General features: G+C 43.8%; 1 protein-coding gene across 1 annotated transcript in view; it reads left to right on the forward strand.

Annotated features, from left to right (window-relative positions):
• SRBD1 (S1 RNA binding domain 1) overlaps positions 1 to 12,792 on the forward strand; it is a 1,352,005-nt gene that overhangs the window by 1,249,493 nt on the left and 89,720 nt on the right. The window lies entirely within an intron of this gene.

The following is a 12,792-nucleotide window of genomic DNA, read 5'->3' on the forward strand; positions in this document are numbered from 1 at the left end:
GCTTCAAAATTTCTTAAAGACCGTTGCAACCCCACCTTGATGTTGTCAAAGATCAACAGATCATCAGCATATGCTAACCAGATAATTTTGTCCTTGCCGATTTTAGAGGCCAGCAGTCCTTCTTTGGCAAGTGAGATGGCTACATCTGAAAAGTATTGGTTGAACAACCAGGGTGCAAGAGTGCAACCCTGTCTGACCCCCTGATAGGATCTAATTCTCCTTGATAAATCTCCTTCTTAGTTCAAACGGACCCGACCCCCACAGTTCTCATAGACCCCACAGATTAATCTCAAAAGCCCTACAGGTAGGCCCCAACAAGCCAGTTTTAACCACAACCTGCTCCGGTCAACCCAGTCAAACACGGCAGTCAGATCGATTGAAGCCATATATGTGAAACCGCCCGCTATTGACCATGCCGCCTCTTGTACACACTTCAGGGCCAGGCCGTTGACATTGGTCGAATGACCCCTTCTGAACCCTGTCTGGAATTGGGCCAGCGGGTGGCTCCTAAGAGCCCACTCCTCCAAGTGTGACAACAGGAAAGATGAGAAGATCTTACAATCCGCATCAATTAAAGAAATCGGGCGATAATTCGCCGGATCAGTCCTGCTGCCGCACTTGAAGAGTGGTACAATATGTGCTGTTTTCCAGGATACAGGGGTCATCCCTGAGGACAAAATATTGCTGAACTCCAGGCGCAACAACTGGGCCCACAAATTAGGATCATCCTTAGATGTTTTATTTGTTAGGCCATTTGGGCCTGGAGCCCTAGAGCACTTACATCTGGTAATTAGTTTTGAGATGTTTTCTAGCTCAATTTTTGGGTTCCACCTATCCTCTCTAGTCAAGTCCAAAACCAATGGTGGGTCCATCAATGATTTCCCAAATCTGCTCTCCAAATATTCGACCCAATCTTTTTCTGAAATTGAGTTTGACTGGCAAATTGTATAGTTTGGGTCCTGCCCATTGACCAAAATGTCCTTGCATTTGCAGAGATTAGGGTTCCAAGCATCTTTTCGGAGTCGTTCTGAAGCATTACAGATTTAATAAACTTACAATAATTCTTGTATGATTGCTTAACCTTCCTTATGAACTTTCTGCACACTGCCTCATCCTGATTAGTACTCCGAATAAGTCAGCCTATGTTATGTCGCCTCCTCCTTAGAAGCAGATGGGACTGAAGGAGGGGAATCAGTGTCAAGGGGTTGTGTTTTTATGAGGTACAGAGCAATCCCACCGTCATTTTTGCCAAAAATCAGTCCGGACATAAAACACACATTTTTACATTTGTGGCACTTTTGCAAATCACATAGGCAAAGGACATATTCCACACAGAGCATAACATTCCAACTCCCAGGTCTCTATGACATTGTTTCATCCTTCTAATAATCTTTCCCCATTTTTGGTGGGAAATATTTCACCTAAAATTCTATAACTTTATACATGTGTACATGTTATCATAGAGCATGTTTGCATCAATAATTAACGGTCCACCATGGATACTTTTCCCATGATTTACCTTTTTCTGCTGTTTGCGTCCCTTACATCCTAGGGAAAGCTACAATGTCTTGTTTTAATGCCCCCAAAATCATATTTAAACTGTCTAACTTTCGCATTACTGCATTGTCCGGTTGCAGAAATAAAAGTCCCAAGTTTATTCATTCAGAACAGTCTTTCGCCCCAAATGGGCTATATGTTGTCTCCCATATAAGGACATACTTCCAAATGTTGCTCTGGAGTGTCCTTTGAGGCTCCCCAGTTTAAGTTGAGGGGAGGTGTTACTAACAAATTCACACCTATGTGTCCCAGAATCTATTGTATCAGGTTGAAGCACTGCCACAGAGTCTGATGAGCGTGTGACATTCTTCCTCTTGGTCCATTCATAGTTTCCAGATGCTGGTCCCCTTGGGGGGAGGCAATATGCTGTTCCCAGGAAGCAAATGTCCTTTGAAGTCAGGCCAGGAAAAACCTGTCCTGCTGGTTTCACAGTAGATGTATTATTATTTTTTTCTTTCCTGAACCAGAATGCAAATCTGTTGGTATTAAATATCCCATATATGTTTACCAACAAAACCCCCTCACATTCTGTTCAATGACAGGCCTTAACTCAACATTTCACTTTTAAACAGCATTTTCTTTGTTTGTCAAAAGCACATTTTACACATAGGTTAATTCTACTGGGCTCTCACTTTCAAATGCGGCCTTCTCACATTCATTTTCTGAATCTTTCCAAAGCCCCAGTCATGTTTCCAATGCACAGACATCTGTCCAAGTAAAGGTCCCTTGAAATTGACATGAGCTAGGAGAGAGAGAGAGCTTTTTATAATGAATTTCGTTGTGATATTTTGTTGCAAATTAAAGCATTTTGCGTATGGTTTCCTTGGACCTTCAGTACGCTTATTTCCATGCACCAATTTATCTGAAGCACAGGAAGTACCTGAAGTTCACAGTGGGCCAAAAACATTAGCAATTCGAGGTCCTGCCGTTCAGTCTTTCGTCGACACCCAGGGTTTTCACCAAACTGCTGGCAGTAGTAGCGGCTCGCCCCAGGAGAGAGGGTTGTTCACATCTTTCCTTAACTGTACGAGTTTGGTGTAGAAGTGCAATTAAGAGTTCCTCTCAGATGCATACAAGTATACTATAATTAAAAGAAAATGCATCCATTAAAAAAATCAACAATCGCCATAAAAAAAATATACAAAATGTATACTGAAGTCAACCACAAGCCTAGGGTTAAACAACACTTCACTGTTTCAAGTAATATTCCTTCCTCCCACAGATTCCTCATCTATGATGATATTCTGATATTATTCTGTCCCGTGCCAGGTGACTTCAGAATTGTGTTCACCAGAGGGAGCAGCACTGATTTGACTCTGATCAGTGCTGTTACATTCACCATGCCAGATGTGAAGCATAAGGCCAATATAAACTGAAGAGCTGCGACCCCCATGACCTCAGTTGATTTATCTCCCCCAAACTCTGTATGCTTCAGGAGCACTGCTTCTATTAATTTACCAACTGCATCATACCTGCGTTTAAATTATGCCAGTGACTGTCAAATGTGCTAATCTGTACTAAACTGTATTATCTTCTGCATCCTTTTTTAAATATTTTGTATGTATTGTATGTAACCAAGCTAATGTAAATTTGTAACCTTTTGCAAATGCGCCCAGATACCTTTGGGTTGGGTGCGCAATATAAATCAATAAACAAACAAACCTATCTACCCACGTGAAGGCCTTGGGCTTCAAGCACTGTTCTTATTGCAGGAGACAGATGTCTCCCATAGGATTTGCCTATATTTGCCACAGGATTTGTATTGCAGGTCTGGGGTTGTGACAATACATGCATCATAAGTTCCTATGCGAGACTGCCACAAAACTCTGCCTTTTGCCACTCAGGCGGCAAAAAACACCTTTGAAGTTCTCAGGTGCGGGTTGGAGGAGGATAGCTCAGGGGCAACGTGCTCTCCTTGGAAGCAAGACGACACGGAGCAACACAGGTTTGATCCCGGGTCGGCACTTAGAAACCTTTGGGTATTAAGCGTGTTATAAATAACATATCGTATCATATATCGTAAAAAAGGATGTTCCATACTCTGGAAGGGGAAGATGGTGCAAAAACCACTCCAAAAGATCCTGATTCCCAAGCAATCCCTTTCAGCATCATTATTCTTCCTCATTGAATATCAGCCACTATTCCAGTGACTCCTTAGATGAAAATCCTTCACAGCTACCGTTCCCACACAGTCCACCCTGGAGGAATGATAGGAATTCTGACTCAAGGTGCTTGACATCTTCTCCAAGGCCACAGCACCAATGACTTTGGCCCCAGCAATGGCACCGGTTGCAGATATGAAACCCCCAGCCCAACACTTAAAGAGTAGGCAGGGACCCCTTGCGAGACGAAGACTGCATGTCTATGGGCTTGGCCCTACTTCCAATAGACACTGAAACAACCTGGTGCTGTGCTGCTCCGCCCTCTGGCATCATGTTTCCAGCATTGACACGCCTCTGTGATGGCAGCACACCTCAGGAGTATGCCCCACTCCCAATGGGCAGATTTATGTTGAGGATGTCTGAAGTCTTTGATGGAGAGCATGATCCTATCCCGTTTGGGATGGAACCCCAGTGTTCCAGAGGGTTGAGAGATTTCCCCAAGGAATCCCATGGTCCGGAAGAAACATCTGATAGATCTGCCCTCTAATATAAAGCAGGCCAGCAGCCTCAACACCTCCCTGGAGTTGGAGATCCTCCTGGTGCACACTCCGGGGAAGCCTCATTTTATTTTTCAGATGATGATGGCTACAGTGGTGGAAACACTGGGATCTGTGGCACCCACCAGGCCTCAGGTTCAGTTAGAACTAACCATCATCCTAGATGAAGGCCCTTGAACCCAGAAATTAAGCCCCAAGTGTTAGGGGCTAACGTCCCAATAGAAGTTTCATATGTCTGAGGCCACCGCAAATTCTTTGGTCTTTGCTGCCCAACAACCTTTGTCTTCAACAGTAAGAGAGGGGGTGATCGACCCTTTACTGCTAGCAGCGGCTGTGCTTTCCAGGGCAGAGGGTTTGGAACTCAAAGGGTGGGTATCGCTACTTTGGCATGTCTGCTTGAGCCCCAGGTTCAGAACCTCTATGAAGGGGACTTCAAACATCATACTCGGGTAGGGCTGGATTTCCCTGTTCAGCGAGGAGTGGCATCATACCACATCAGACACTTAGACCTTGTAGGTCGTGACTCAGGTTTGCTGTCTCCTCTTTAGCCTCCAGTCCATCCTCCTTCAAGCCCCTCTTTGCCTTGAACCATATAATGCTGGAAGCCGTTCTTCATCTCCTGGCTAAGGGTAACTGGTTTTTACTTTAGCTTATTGTTCAGTTAAAGGATGGGGGCTGGCGTCCCATCCTGGATCTGAACCCCTTGAACTTATACCAGTGCAAGGACAAGTTTGAGATAGTGAACCTTCCTGACATCCTTCATGACCTTGAACTGCAGGATTAGTTTATTTCCCCGGATCTTCAGGATGACTACTTCCAGGCCTCCAGATAATGGACATACTAGGTCTTTTTACGCATGGAAATCTTGTAAATACTACAGCTCTATTATTTTCCTGTGTACATTTACACACAAGTTTAAAGCAGAGGTCAGTGCGAAGGTCCGTTTACTTGACAGAAACCAGAACGCTTCTTTAGAATCTTTTTCTACATGGATGTAATTGCAAGCCATGGATCAAAGCCTCGGAAACATAATGTATTACTCTGCAGCATTTCAAAAAAAGAACCTTCACACTGTGATAAAAGGAATGGTTTCTTTCCATTCAGCTTCTGCTGTGTTGATGCTCATGGAGCAAACAGAAGCACTGTGCATATTTATTTTCCTAGCATTTTAGGATTGTATAATTAATAAGATGGAAAACTAAGTTGCAATTGAGAATTCATCATTTGTAACAAATTATGATTATTTTTCCAGTGAAAGCCAACCAGTATTGCACAATTGTTTTTTAAATGTACTTTTTTTGTTGATTGATATTTTATTTCTATCGTGCTCGTACATAAGTGTTTCAGAGCGCGACAAGGCAAGGGAGGGGAACAGGGGAGAACAAAACAGCGATCTTACTAGGCCCAGTGACATTGAGAACGCGCAAGTGCATGGAAGGGGGGAGAGGTGGAAAGTGCGAAGCAGAGGAGAAACAGATAAATAACAATAAATAATAAAGGCAACAAACAGTGGTAATGCAGCCAGCAATTTGCAAGTGCTAGGTTTAAGGCAGCAGACAGGATAAGTCTGATATGTGCAGGAAGAAAAAGGGGGGGGGGCTGTATGGGTACAGATACAGACCCCAGTGCAAGGGGTGGCCCGGAGGCAGTGTGGAAGGGTGGCAGGATGAGCAGGTACCTGGGCCCAAAAGACAGAGGGTGGCCAGGTGCACGGTGCCAAGAGAGAACAGATCAGCAGGGGAGAGGGGGAGCGAAGGCAGAAGAAAAGAGGAAGGTCTTGAGGTGCTTCCGGAACCAGAGTGGTTCTCCTCAAGTTTTAGAGTGGCAGGGAGGCTGTTCCAGAGGGAGGCCCCAGCCGAAGACAGAGATCTACCCCCAGCTCGTTTCTTAGAGAAACGACTGACCCTGAGTGAGTTGGAGGTAGAGGAGCGAAGAGCTCGAGAGGGGAGGTATTTGCGGAGGGATAGCTGAAGGTATTTTGGACCCAGGCCCCACAAAGCCTTGTGGACAATGCAGAGGGTTTGCATTGTTCCTCTGCTTTGTGCATATTCAGATCATTTTTACACTTATTATTTTATTTACACTCTAATTATAAAAACTATGTGTTCAATTATGAGATGCACTGTCTAGTTTACATCCATTCAACCTAGCAGTCAATGGGGTACATTACTATAAATGATCAGTGGAAGCAGAGTCTTTGCTCAAGGGTGAGTGATTGTCATTACACCAATCACAGGTGTTCTAGCCTCAAAATTCTTCAACACTACAATTAAAACATCCAAAACCTTACTCTCCAGGAAGTGCAAGCGCTGGGCAAAAACAAACAAATGAAAGTTGCATGTGTAATTGAAATAGAAACTCAGCAAAATCTGTCTCTGTGATAATCCAGGTAGGTATTTAACTTTATGTAGCACTTCAGGCATGGTTCATCCAACATCTAGGCCCTTTGATTATTATACCTCAGTCGATACCGAGTTTACCGCCCTCTGAAGGATGTTGGCCAATAAGATAGCTCAGCCTGTTGAGAGCTGGTTGCTGCCTTCTGTGCATGATCTGTAGGTTGCAGGTTTGAACCCTGGTAAAGGCCAACTCAGCCTTTCATCCTTTCGAGGTCGATAAAGGAGTACTGACTTAGGTTTGGTGATAATTGTGATAAATATGTTCTATGTCCAGCGCTTTGCCAAAAGCGCTATATAAATAACTATTTGACCATGAGATTATATATAGAGTTTAGCATGGAGTCCTTGCCTCTTTGCACTGTTGTATCATAACATTGGCATACCATTGGGTAGTAATAGCTCCAGAAAATAAGGACTTTCATTAAACATCAAAAGACAATTCTGCTATCGAACCTCAAAACACACAATACAATGCATGTTTGCTTTACTATGTAATTGGCTAGGTTTTTGTGTTTTCAACATTTTAAATATATACAGGAGAGATCAAATGGCCAGACCTTGGAGAAATAATGAAAAGTGTATTCTGTCACAATGCAGACATACATACATTTTACTCTCTTGCAAAGGAGAAAAGTCATTATTACTCTCTTGAAATCACATTTACTCTCAAAGTTTAAAAATGGGGAGTAAAATACTCCTAGCTCAAAATCTTATCTTGGGCCCTGCCTACTTCCTTATGTCGATCCATCTCAAGGGCAGGAAATATCTGAGATTCAGTAGGATCTGCCCACTACCAATTCAGGGTCATGCCATTTTGCCTTTCTTTGGCACCCAAGTGTCTTCACGGAAACTGCTGGCATTGTTTGCGGCTTACCTCTTGAGGGAAGGAATACATGTCTTCCCCTACCTCAACAATTGGCTTACCTACGCTTGCTCCCCAGACCAGGCGCCCATACATCTGTATCACATATGCAGCATTTTGCCCAGTTTGGTCTTCTCGCTGTCCTTGAAGTCCCATATTTCACTGTCTTAGTACCTCTAATTGATCTGTGTGGCCCTGGACACTGGACTGGACAGAGCCTCCCCCCGAGGAACGAGTTGCTGACATATTCCAGCTGCTTCATGTCTTTCAGTCCCAGATTCTGGCTCCTGTCGCTGCAATACAGCACCTGCTGGGTATCATGGCATCATGCATTCTGGTGGTGCTTCAGGCCCGGTTATGCATGGGGTCGCTACAGTGGTTGCTCTGATGTGCGTTTCAACATGTCCGACCTTTTGTGAGTCACAGAAGCATTCACGGTAGAGTGGAACTTCATTGTCCTCTGTGTGTTCCGGCCGAGCCCTGTCATTCCTTTGGATCTCAGGAGACAGCGACTGTTCGGGTCCATGTTGATTTTGATTGGTCCAGCCGGGGCCCACAGGACGTGGTAGCCGCAGCTCCAAGACATGTGCATCTGCCCTCGCATGTGACATTCATCGAGAGTGGATCTAGGGGATGGGTCTTCTACCAAAACATCAGCAGTCTAAACCTTCATGTTGTCCTTTGAGGGACAGAGATATAAAGAGTGGGATCTGTCAGACCACTACCTGGATGTACTCCTTTCAGCTTGGATGCCAGCCACTAAATCCATTAATGCCTCTAGATGGCACACATTCTCTGCTTGCTGTCAGCAGAGGGGTCTGGACCCTTTTACCTGTCTTGTGTCCTCTGTTCTGGATTTTGTGATATCGTGGCCCGCCAAACTGGCTTGCAGATTGGAACTGTGAAGGGATACCTTGCTACCATCATTCTTTAAAAGGACCTTTGAGTAAGGCTCTTTATTCACAATCCCCACTGTTATGCAGTGTCTGCAGGGCTTGTTCAACCAATTACCCCATGCCAGTTTGTTGTTCCTGCGTAGGACTGGAATTTGTTGACTTTGCTCATTGGTGTTCCATTTGAGCCCCTGTATTCATGTTCATTAAGGTTGCTCACCCTTAAGGGCATTTACCTGACAGTCATCACTTCTTCAAGACGGTCGAGTTTGTTTGACTGAGCTCCAACCATTCTGTTGAACCTCCCTATTTGGCTTTTTTCAAGAGAAGATGACTTTGAGAGTGAGGCTGTCCTTTCTTCGCAAGGCTTCTCCAGACTTCTCTCTAAGAAGATCCATCTTACTCTGTTTTTCCCTCCACCTCAAGCTTGCAAGAGAGAGGAGCGATTCCATCAGTAGGACCCAGTGAGGGCCTAAGGTACTATGTCTCTCGGATGAGGGACATCAGGAAAGACTGCAAGCTTTTTGTGGGTTATGTCAAGTTGGATCATCTGCTGCTTCTCATAATGTTACAATCTGCCTGGGAAGGATGTGCCCGAGGCACTCGGGCCTCATTCAACTAGAGGCTTGGCTCCCACCTCTGCCCTAAAGTAGGTGTCCTTGTGTTGGAAATTTGCTAAGAGACCATTTGGCTCTTCATGCACACATTTGCTAAACGTTACTGCTTGGATTGCCTGTCAGGGCTGGAGGATTGCTTCAATCGAGCAGTCCTCTGGAGTTTTCTGTTTCATGTGCTGTCCTTTCGCTTTCCTCCCTCCAAATGTACGTACACCTATCGAAGCCTACCATAGATGAGTAATCTGAGGGAGAATGGAATGCATTCGAAGAACAAATGATACTTGTTAATGTTCTTTCTGGTGGATGTTTCTCCACAAATTCCTCATCACCCTTCCAACCTTCCCCTCTTTGCTGATAGCTTGTGCCCCTCATCTCTTTTGTGGTTCCTCAGCGAATAAGGTCTAGGGGGAAAAAGTGCAGAAATTAAGTCATGGAGTTCAGCGACTCTGTTTATACTGGCCCGAACATCACATCCAGTGGTGGACATGTAATGGGGCAGAGCAGAGCTGACATGTTACCATACTGTTTCCCTGGTGGTGCCAACTGTGACAAAATGAGTTAGTACCAATAGACCTTGTTTAAGACTTTGTTTGTGGTGTTTTCAAGCATATGGACCAGGTGGTTTCTCTTGTTCAATCATACAAGTTTCTGCTTCTTATTATTTAACTCCAGTAGAGGAATGTGACTACTGTAGCTAGTCAAGAGGTGTGGTATGATGCAGAGACTAAAACTTTAAATACATGTTTGTGAATGCCTTGTAGAGGAGGAGCCAAGTACCCCTACTCCGCCTACCCTGCCTACATTACCTGAGAAGTATGAACCAAAGTATGTGACATATACTACACCAATCAGAAGGCAAGAAGAAGAGCAACGACTCTGTGCAGTACCCATAAGAATACCTATACATAAGAGAATATGGGAAGTGAAGTATCCATTAAGGAAACCATACCTACATCCAAGACAATTTGATGGCCATTTGAATGCGATTCCTGATGAAACAAAGAAACTGAATGACCAGGATAAATGGTGACGTCATACGAAACTGAATCGACTCCATATAAGAAGATAACAAGACCAGAGAGGCAGACGATTTATGAAGAATGAAGACGTACCAAGGATAAGGGACATCTTGAGATCAAGATAAAGAGATTGATGCCATAAGCATGATGAAGATACTTAGTTTAAACGTGTACAGATGCAATGAAACACAAGCAGCAAAGCAATCGTGAAGCTAGCCTAATGCTTATAGTAAATAGATTGCGGCAAGCGCTAGCATATACATATATACCTCATAAATACATACGGATTGAATAAAGAATGAAGGTTCCACTAAGTATATAGCAGTCTTGAGCAACGAGGAAGGCCTCAATTCAGTGTCGCAGTTACAAAAGCAATTGAATTAAATAGAATATATTTCATCTAAGGAGTTGGATGAACCAAAGCGACGTGGTCTTATCAGAACAAAAATTGGCTGACATTAGATACAATTAACGTGAAAGAACAGAAGCTCCTGTTCAAGAAGGTCAAGTGAAAACAAAAGACGTCAGAGGACTATTGAAGAATAAAATCAAATGCACGAAAAAGGCTCAAATCGTGGTGTTCAGTCACATGATGGAAGAAGGTTGGATGCATGAGGAGATCACACCTAAGCACGGAAGCCAGACAGTACCCATATTCCTTAAAAAATCCCAGAAAACAGTACAGACTCAAGGCCAACTTCAAACACTAATTGACACTGAAACTTTGAGGTGGTGAAAGAGTGTACTTTTAATTGGTGGGAAGCTGGTATCAAGACAAGCTCACCCGCACCTGGTTGTTCAGTCTGCATGCTGCTCACTTAGGTGGAAAGTTATTGACGGGGGTTAGGGGTCCTATAATTTGTGCAGCCAATGGGACGTCATACATTTAGTGACGTTCATAGTGGCCATTTTGAACGGAGGGCTTAGTTGTCCCACCTGATGTTAAATATCCAATTATTTCTCTCTGTTACTCTATACAGATATTACACCTATACTTAGTAGTTCACTTAGAGCCAATCCAGCTTCCCAATAGGTTTTAGAAGTTTGCCACGTAGGATGATGTTGGTAATGGAGCAGGTCAACACATCAGCAATTACCAATTTAGGGTTTAAGAACCCAGCTTTTTTATGAAATGATTGAGAGTTGAGTATCGAGCGATTGCTGATGTTCGTTGTACTCCGTGTTTTACTTACATTAAAACAGACAAACCTTTTGCCAAGCTGTTTGTGTCGTCTGAATTATTGATGTTTGATTAGAATCTGCATCCCCATCCATCTCCAGGGTATTGCTACTCATCTTAAAGGGCTGGAAGTCTCCAGTTCATCCTCACTATGAAAAATTACCTTTTCATTAGCTTGGTCTGCCTTCAGGGTCATGCCTTACTTTCCCAACTGTTTTCGAGGGGCAGCCATACGACTAGCACAACAGAAACAGTAATGTCTTGGAGAAGTAAGCAGGAGTTTGGTGGACTATTTTTCGGATGGAGCAAATACTGCCCTTGCAGCTTGGAATGTTTGCAGGGGCCAGTCTTTCAGTGTCTGTCTGTGTCCCTACAAAAGGCTACTGTCCTTATTACCGGGGCTCAAATGACCGCCATGGATGCAAACATCAGTGAACTCTGAACAATCTCTGTTCTAATCACGCTGATACAGACACTACTTACAAACCCCATCCGAATTGTCCCTATGCAAAAGTATAAGACTTCTGAATGAACGGCTACTCAGGGTTGATGAGAATGTATACAGTCATGCCTGGCCACGGGAGCGCACTAAGCAAATCTGGGGTTCCTGCAGATCTGTGGCCATGGTTGTGGAAGTTTATCAGCTGGAGCAGTCAAACAGTGCTTTGCTCGTTTTAAAGCTCGGGGCCCATTAAAGGAGTCCTGGCCCAACAAGTCAGATTCTGCCAGGCCGGTGGGCAGGATACACCTGGGACTGGGTGATGTACCAAGATGTGTGGCAAGTAAACATTCCTGGACAGCTAGCCTAATCCTTGCTCAGCGTCAAGGGAGAACGCCGGATGCAGTGCTCCAGATAAGATATGGAAGTGAGAGTATTTTACTCATTTTTTTACATTTGGGAGTAAAGGGATTTTCTAGGGAGTACAAATGTACGTCCAATTCCCAATGGGAGTATTTTATAACCGAGTAAAAATATGTTTTAACTGGAAAACGGAAATGTTATAATACTTATTTCTTTGCACCTAGGTATTCATGCACATTACGAGATACATGTTTACTTCTTCCGATCAGGCTGTAATAATAGTTTTTTCCTCTGGTACTACGCACACTACTGGTCCAAACAACAAATATCTACGGAGCTTTGTGTGAGAGAAAGCAGGGGCACAAGGTTCTACGTGTCTGCTTCCTATTTTTTGTTGGGAGTATTTTTAAATATATCAGAAAATTAGGTCAGATAGTACTGGTATGGACTATAATCCGCTGGAAAGGGGTTTGCAGCAGGGAACTCTACAAGGGACTGAATTATTTGAGGCAAATGAAAGTGTGTCTGGGTTAGTGGGAGCTCTGCCCTGGACATACATTTCTTTCTTATAACTAGCACCAGGACACACTAATCTCTGGCCAATGAAGAGATCTAAGTCAGTAAGTTTGAATTATGAGATGCCAGTGAATTTGTTAACACTAGTTTGCCACACAGGTTTGCAAATCTCTTCGAGGTTTTACCCCGGGTTCATAGGATTAATGAAGTAAAAAAACAATTACATATGCTACAAAGAAGGTTTGATGAGGAGAAAGTAGCATTCCAAGTCACTAAACAGTGTGCCAT

Source organism: Ambystoma mexicanum, chromosome 4q (assembly GCF_040938575.1).
Source record: "Ambystoma mexicanum isolate Mex_15411 chromosome 4q, UKY_AmexF1_1, whole genome shotgun sequence".
NCBI classification, from domain to species: Eukaryota; Metazoa; Chordata; class Amphibia; order Caudata; family Ambystomatidae; genus Ambystoma; species Ambystoma mexicanum.